The following is a 7,300-nucleotide window of genomic DNA, read 5'->3' on the forward strand; positions in this document are numbered from 1 at the left end:
CAAAATACTAGGCAATTCTCCTCTGGACACTAGGCCGAAACAGCTGCGTGTTTTGGCCTAGTCGGGCCTCATCAGTGAGGTGAAGCTGTGCCTCTCTAAGAACAGTGAGCAGGGGGTGCATGTCTGCATAACCCTGGGTAACTTAAGGTGAAAACCCAAGTTCTTCAACATACAAAAAGAAGTGTTCTTTACATCCTTCTTCACTGACGGTTTGCAAGAACATGCAAATTCAAAGTGGTTGCAAATAACATGGTGTGAACTGCTGCAGACGATTAATACCACTGTGAAAGGCTTTAATACCATAAGGGAAGAGCTGAGAGCATTCAGGCTCATGACTCTGCAACAAGTCCTGGACCTTATTACAGCCATGGAGGGTGGTGTGTGTGTGCCCACATTGGGCCATCTTGCTGCACGTTCCACCTGCCGACATAAGGAAAATGGGACCATCACAGAGGTGACAGCTACCGTGAAAGAAGTGCATACAGAAATGGTGGAAGAGGAGGGAGATATTGTGGATGATGACTGGTTTGCCTACCTATTCTCATGGATACTCACCTGGTTAGCTAACACCTTCAAAATGCTAGTAGCTGTATTGGGACTGGTACTACTAGCATTCTGTGTTTTAAGAATAGCAATTTGTCAATGCAAAAAGACAGCAAAGAAGACAGTAGGAATAAAAATAGTGATACATGTGGATATGCACGTGCACGAGTATACTCAAACGGATGACTTCCCCATACCCAAGCAGTGGAAAGCCCTATCGCCACTCCAGGGTCAAAATGTATATGTCCCCAGGACCCTCACAATTACATCAAAAACTGAGTATATTCTGATTCCAATGGGGAATACTGCTAGAGGACCATGAGTTTGGATGACCATGTGAGATATGGAGGCAGCCTGAGGTGGTGACTAAAATATGGATACCCAAAGAGCCCCATGCTGGGGAGAGCAGAAGAGAGAGTGTGGTGAAGAACTCGAACAGAGGGGGGAAAGTTGGTAGGCAGATGAATTCATCATCGATAGCTTCTGCCCCCTCCCCGGCCCAATATCGCACAGTTTAGAAAAGTTACTCACTAAGAAAACCGTACTGCCCTTATCCCAGGCAGATACAGCAGCATATGGAAACAACCTAATCTGAAGATGGCAAAAGTAGTCAAACTAACGTTGTAATAATACATGTGCATGCATTTTACACACAAAGCAAATGTGCACTCAACATGAAGAAGATGTACAACAGGTAATATATGCATTTATACATGAAGAATACTAACATAGCATCCACTAGACATGAAGAATACCAACATGACTAATGTATAAGCTGAATGCAGCATGAAAGACACGTGAATACTGCTTATTAACATACTCAAACACGTATAATGAATGCTCCCTTCACAGTGGAACACTGGAAGAAGTTAGAGGGGTGACCACGAAACTGAAGGTTGGAAAAGACCCCGGGACCGGATGGACTGATGGCTGAGTTTAAAAAGCAACTTGCAGAAATACTGGCTTTGGAATTACTGTCAATGCATGGTATAGTTCTAGAGAAAGGTGAACTCCCGCCTCCACCAACGAATCAATGATAGTGGTGCTACGGAAGCCTAATAATGGCCCACAGGACCATAAGTACTATCAACATCTGTTGATGTTGAACTTGCATGATAACATATTTTCTAATGTGTTGGCCCATTTAATTTTCCCTTTCCTGACAGACATGATCATTGATGACCAATCAGGCTATGTGCACCGCCAATCTATTTCACATACCTTCAGAAAGCTATTCGGTATTATGGCACTAATTGACCCTGCGGGCTCTTCCACCTCTCGCGTCTCCCCTTTAATTCTCTAGACAAAGTTCCTCTGTTTATTATAATAGGGTTTGACCCCTTTTCCTTTGGGATTCTTGCAGTGTCTCTTTCTGACTTTCCACACTTGGTTTGATTATCAACCACTTCCTGGGCTGAATGAATTGTGTTTCAAAGTATTCTTCACTATCTTTACTATATGCACACTCACTGCGATGAGTATACTGTGTCTCTTTGTACTCTCCACTTTCTTTAAAGTATTTAAAATCACTGTGATGAGTATGATGGTTTTCTTTGTACTCTGCACTTTCTTTACTGGGACGAGTATGACGAGTCCCTTTGTATTCTTCATGTCCTTTAAAGTATTCACAGCCACTGGGACGAGTATGATTAGTGCCTTTGTACTCTTCCTGCCTTGTTCCCATTTCGGGTCTGCTGCCACTGCCGTTACCTTTATTCTGTCAGGTTGGCGTCACTGGTTCGTCCTGTGGAGTCGGGGTCTCTCTAGTAGTCTGAACGCTTCCAGCATCTCTTCCTTCTTCCTGTTTCGATGTGTGGCTCAACGGAGCCCATTCTATTATGGTCTCTGTGTTGTTTGAGGAACAGACCGTCCACCACTTCTGGGTCACACCACTGCCTAGATCTTCCTTAGGCATACATGGGTTGGATCCCTGCCCTCTCCATGCTTTTTTTTCCTTCTCTGTTTACAGCATCCTCTTGACAGAGGACCTCCCAGACTCTCCTGGTTTCTCTGTCTCTACAGATTTGAAACTCCAGGGTTTCACCAACATTGTATGTTGGTCCTTCTTTCCTTTGTATTGGGAAGTACTGTGCCCTCCCAAGTGTAGACCTGTAGACCTTGGTCTCTCTTCGCTGAGCGCTCTTTGTCAATCTCAATCTTCTTTGTCCCAGTATGGTGGGTTTCCAACCACTGAGTAATCTTCATTTCCTGCAGACTCTTCTTCTCCTCAGTATGTTTGTTTTTCTGTTGGTTATTTTGTATGATGTTACAACAACAAACAGCGACTTGTTTGTAATGGTGTGCAGGAAGCTCTGATGGTATTAATGGTTCCTCATGGAGGGGTTTAGGGAGTTCCTTGATGGAACGGGAGTCTTTGTCCCCAAGAAGGGTTTCTCCCTGTGAGGTCCCACTTAGTGCCACCTCTATGGGGATTGTTGCATTCGGGGTTCACCCCCCTAGCTTGACAAGGGAGGGCTCTTCTGTGGGGAGAAGAGAGGAGATCCCATGAAACGCACGTGCCCTATATTACACGCACTGAGCACTACAATATCGTTTTTTACACCAAGCATACTATACTCTATTGAAGTTTAGGAGGTTTGATCCCACAGTATTCACGGCATTTCCGAAATGTAAATAAATTGAGGCTGACTTTATACACAGGACTTGGGCATGCCCCAAAATAGCAGAATTCTGGTGCAAGGTTACTTATATTTTGGCGGATATGACCAATACAGCTATCTCCCCACGTCTCCCGAAGTTATTTTTGATTAATTTTGTTAGAACTGCTGCTGGCTCAAAAATGCATTCATTTCAGATGGATGAGAGAAACACACCCTCAGCTAATCAATGACAAGCTAACACATGGGAAGAGACGTACCATGACTTGGCACACCCCTCTGACAGACCCACAGACACGTGGTGGTGTCTCCTGAGATGGTAACTGGCATAGAGGGGATCGAGAAATGCTGACTCTGTAATCTAGCTGCCACTGTCAATGCCAGGTGCTGTGGAAAGATGTGTCTCTTTGGGAAAGGGCTGCCTCTTTGTTTGATATTGATAGGGCTGGATTCTGTGACCGATTATAATGTAGGAGGAAAGGACCGTGATCTATACAAAGAGTGTAGCCAGTGGGAGAGGATGAAGCGTTGAGGGACTGTTCAGTTATACATGCTTGGCTCTGAGATGAAGGACCCAGCTCTGACTTTGATTGGTTCTATCAAAGAGGAAGGATGATGACAAAGGAATGTTTTAGGAGGTCCTCCAAGGTGGCATCCTCGAAAATGTTCAAGGGAGATGGCAGGTCTACGAGTAAAAGTATGAAAGAAAGTCGTTGTCAAGCACCTGTAGAAGCTCCTCGCGCATGAACCGAAATGCAGACTCTGTTCCTCTGGATGTCTGGAACCCAGACTGGTGATCATGGACACATTTCTTGGATTCACTACGGTTAAGGAGTTGCACATTATCCAACTTCTCGGGCGTTCTGCAATGAAAGGCGTAATAGCAATTGGGCAGTAGTTTTCAAGGATGGCTGGGTTGTCAGTCATTTCTTGGGAAGGGGCAATATGCAAAATGTTCTGAGCTCACGAGGAAACAGTCTTGCACAGGATGAGCTGTTGCACAGAGAAGCAAGCACGTGGAGCCGCCTGGCAATATTATCTTTGCTAGTGCTGACAAAGCCAGAGTAGATCTGCTCGCATACTATTTCCATCTTTTGCACCAGTTTGATAATGTGCAGTGGGTGACCCGATTCAACACAGAGGAGTAGGATTTAGATCTGGTTACAGTGTAATGAAAGGGCAGTGAGGATGATTTCACTCGTCTTTCAATGCTGTAGTGACCAGTTCCAGATTCACTCCATGGCAACGAGTACACAATGGCATCAGCCGTATGCCACTGGGGAAGCACGATACAGGTAATCAGTTATCGGAGAACTATCCAAGCCTTAAATCATTAAACACCAGAACAATGCATACACACTACCTTCCGGTGGAGTGGGGCCAATTCCTCGTCATTCAAGCGATTGCCACTCAGCCTTATACGATCAGCGATGACCCTCATGCTTTGATGTCCACCGAGCGACAGATTGTTGCAGTAAGAAGGCATGCACGATGGGCTCTGAAGTGTCAGGACATTCATATAATGTATGGCCGGGGTAAGGAATATGCCAAAGTAGAGTTAGACCCTGAAGATAGATTCCCCACTGCATCGGAATCACTGGACCCCTGTACAAAATGATTAGCTCACTGTGTCAGGGTTTAAAGTGTTGTCACGATGGAGGAACAGAGAACTTGGGCAACCAGTCTGAGATCTCAATAGCTTTTCATTCTGAGTTTCCAAAATCAAAATATGTGTGCTTTTTACTAAAACACAGAATGGGCCTTTCGGCAGTATCTATTGATTCAGAGGCAAAGGAAGCATACCCGCCCTGTCTCTGGGATTCCGTAGCTTAAACAGGAATTGGACAGTTCCCTGATAAATGTAGGAGACACCCTCCTGACCAGGAGTTTATGAGGCTCAACTTCCATGTCCCCGAGCATCACAGTTGGGGGTGGAGGAGCGCCTCTGAAATGGGAAGAATCTAATCAAACAGTGATAACGAAGGAAGGATAACGCACTTACAGAACCAAGGATAACCTCTAGGATCTAATCCCCAGTGTCCAGCTAGAGAAGAGTACATTCCCCAGATCTGCTCAGCATCCTCACAGGAAAGTCTCTCAAAGTCAAAGGGGTTCCATTTGTCCAAGCACACTTGTGTAGCTGTCCTGTAATCTTGTTGTGGATGCCACGTCCTGCCAGTGGTTGTTGACTTGGTTTTGGCACGGTTTCAGTCTTTGGTTATCGCTTGGCTTTGGCTGTCACATTTGTCCTAATGCATAAGATGAGGCAACAGCTTCACCATACTAGCTGGGTAAGACCCAAGTCGGACCCCTTTTCCCTAGGGGGTATCTGCTTCTTTGGCATTGGTAGTTATACCCCATAACAGGTTATGGGAAGCATTTTTAACCCCTTCCCAGGATGTTGCAGTTGTACAAGTCTTCTTTATGTGAACCGGTGGCCATTCAACTTCAGAGCCTGGGCTGTTGCTGCCCCTGAGCCACCCACTGATAGCTGTATGCTAACTGTTGCTTCAAGGTTTGGCCCCTACCAGTCATTGGGCACATGTTCTCAGAGGGCCCTCCATGCTAGCCTGACTCCTCAACCTGTTCCTCTCCTGCATTGCCCCAAATGGTCTAGCCACCCTCTCCTTTTTCTCCTATTTCCTGTCTGAACCGTTTGCTTTGACACTTCCGGTTTTGGTCTCCTATTTATTTCATTTGTGGATTGCCTATTTCTCTTTGGCCTTTATGTCCAGGGCAACTCAGATGCAGGAGTTTCTTCTCAGGGTCTCGGTGTCTCCACCTTCAGAGCGCTTCATGGATAGAGCCTCTGTCAGGAACTCACTGAGAATGACAGAGACGTTTTAGAGGGAGCTGATGAACTGTTAGATTTAGGGCCTGGTGATGTTTTGGGGGTTGGACGCAGACTCAATTTTCTCTAAAACAACGTATTACTCGGAACAGACATGCCCCCATTAGGACTGAGCCCTCAGCCGTTTCCCAGGTCACTGTGACCAATGGAACCTCAAATTGATTTCCTGATGAGGCTATTCAGGGACGTCAGAGCTTTGTTCCTGATGTGAGGAACACTGTCCTCACTTCCTGAAGACACGACCCTTCGGCCCCCCTGGAACATATGATTTGTGAGCAGCATTCATGAATACATGAAAGGGCTTCTTTGCAATTCTGAAGCCCGAAATCATTTGTGACTAAGGCGTTTCATCATTACTCTGGAGTCAGCTGGGAGCTATGGGGGATTGTGTCCCCACAGATCACCCCCCCAAAGCCCTTTGAAGCAAGGCAATCCTGAATTTTAGCAGCGCTCCTCCACTGCAGTGGGAGGATTTTATAAGAAAAAAGTTAGTTTAGATATAAGGTCGGTTTGATACTGAATCGGATGAGCAGGAAAAGCCTGGGTCATATTCGAGTTTAAGAAGTATTCTTCTGCTAAAGGGCAGCTATTGTTAAGTTAAGGTTGCTTACTGAGATATTACAGAGTGGGCAATTTCAGAAGGCTCCAGCAATAGGTGAACACAGAGACAATAGCCAATCCCTGCCCTCAATCTATCAGCACTCAAAGATGCAGGCTCACGCGGTAAGAGCCCCTCTAGGAGAGGCATAGCCACAATATAAATATAAAAAATTCCATTTGCTGAGCGTGGGTTGCAAGAGCAGGTGGTTGGACTTTAAAAAAAAGGGTAACAATGTGTGTGAGAGTGGTGGATGAAACAGAGGCTCAAGAGATATAAAAGGTTGGAGAGGTGGCGGCAGTGGAGAGCAGGAGTAGTCTGTAACATTAAGGGTAAAGAGTGAACAGAAGGTGGTGGTCAAGGGAAAGGTGATAACATCAGGCGTGGAGGGTGAACAAAGGGAGGCACTGGTCATGGGGAAGACAGAGGAGAAGAGGGCAACATCAGGGGTGAAGAGTGAACAGAAGGAGGTGGTGGCAGCGGGAGATATCCAGGAGGGGGTCATAACATCAACAATGGGGAGTAATCGGAAGGAAGTGGCAATGGAAAGAGTGATCCAGGGGAAGGAGTAACATTAGGATAGGGGAATTAAAAGAAGGATGATGTGGTAGCAGGACAGAAATCCAGAAGTAGGTGGTAACATCAGGCGAGACAAGTGTCTGAAGGAGGTGGTTGTAGTCAAATAAACCC

Source organism: Ambystoma mexicanum, chromosome 10 (assembly GCF_040938575.1).
Source record: "Ambystoma mexicanum isolate Mex_15411 chromosome 10, UKY_AmexF1_1, whole genome shotgun sequence".
NCBI classification, from domain to species: Eukaryota; Metazoa; Chordata; class Amphibia; order Caudata; family Ambystomatidae; genus Ambystoma; species Ambystoma mexicanum.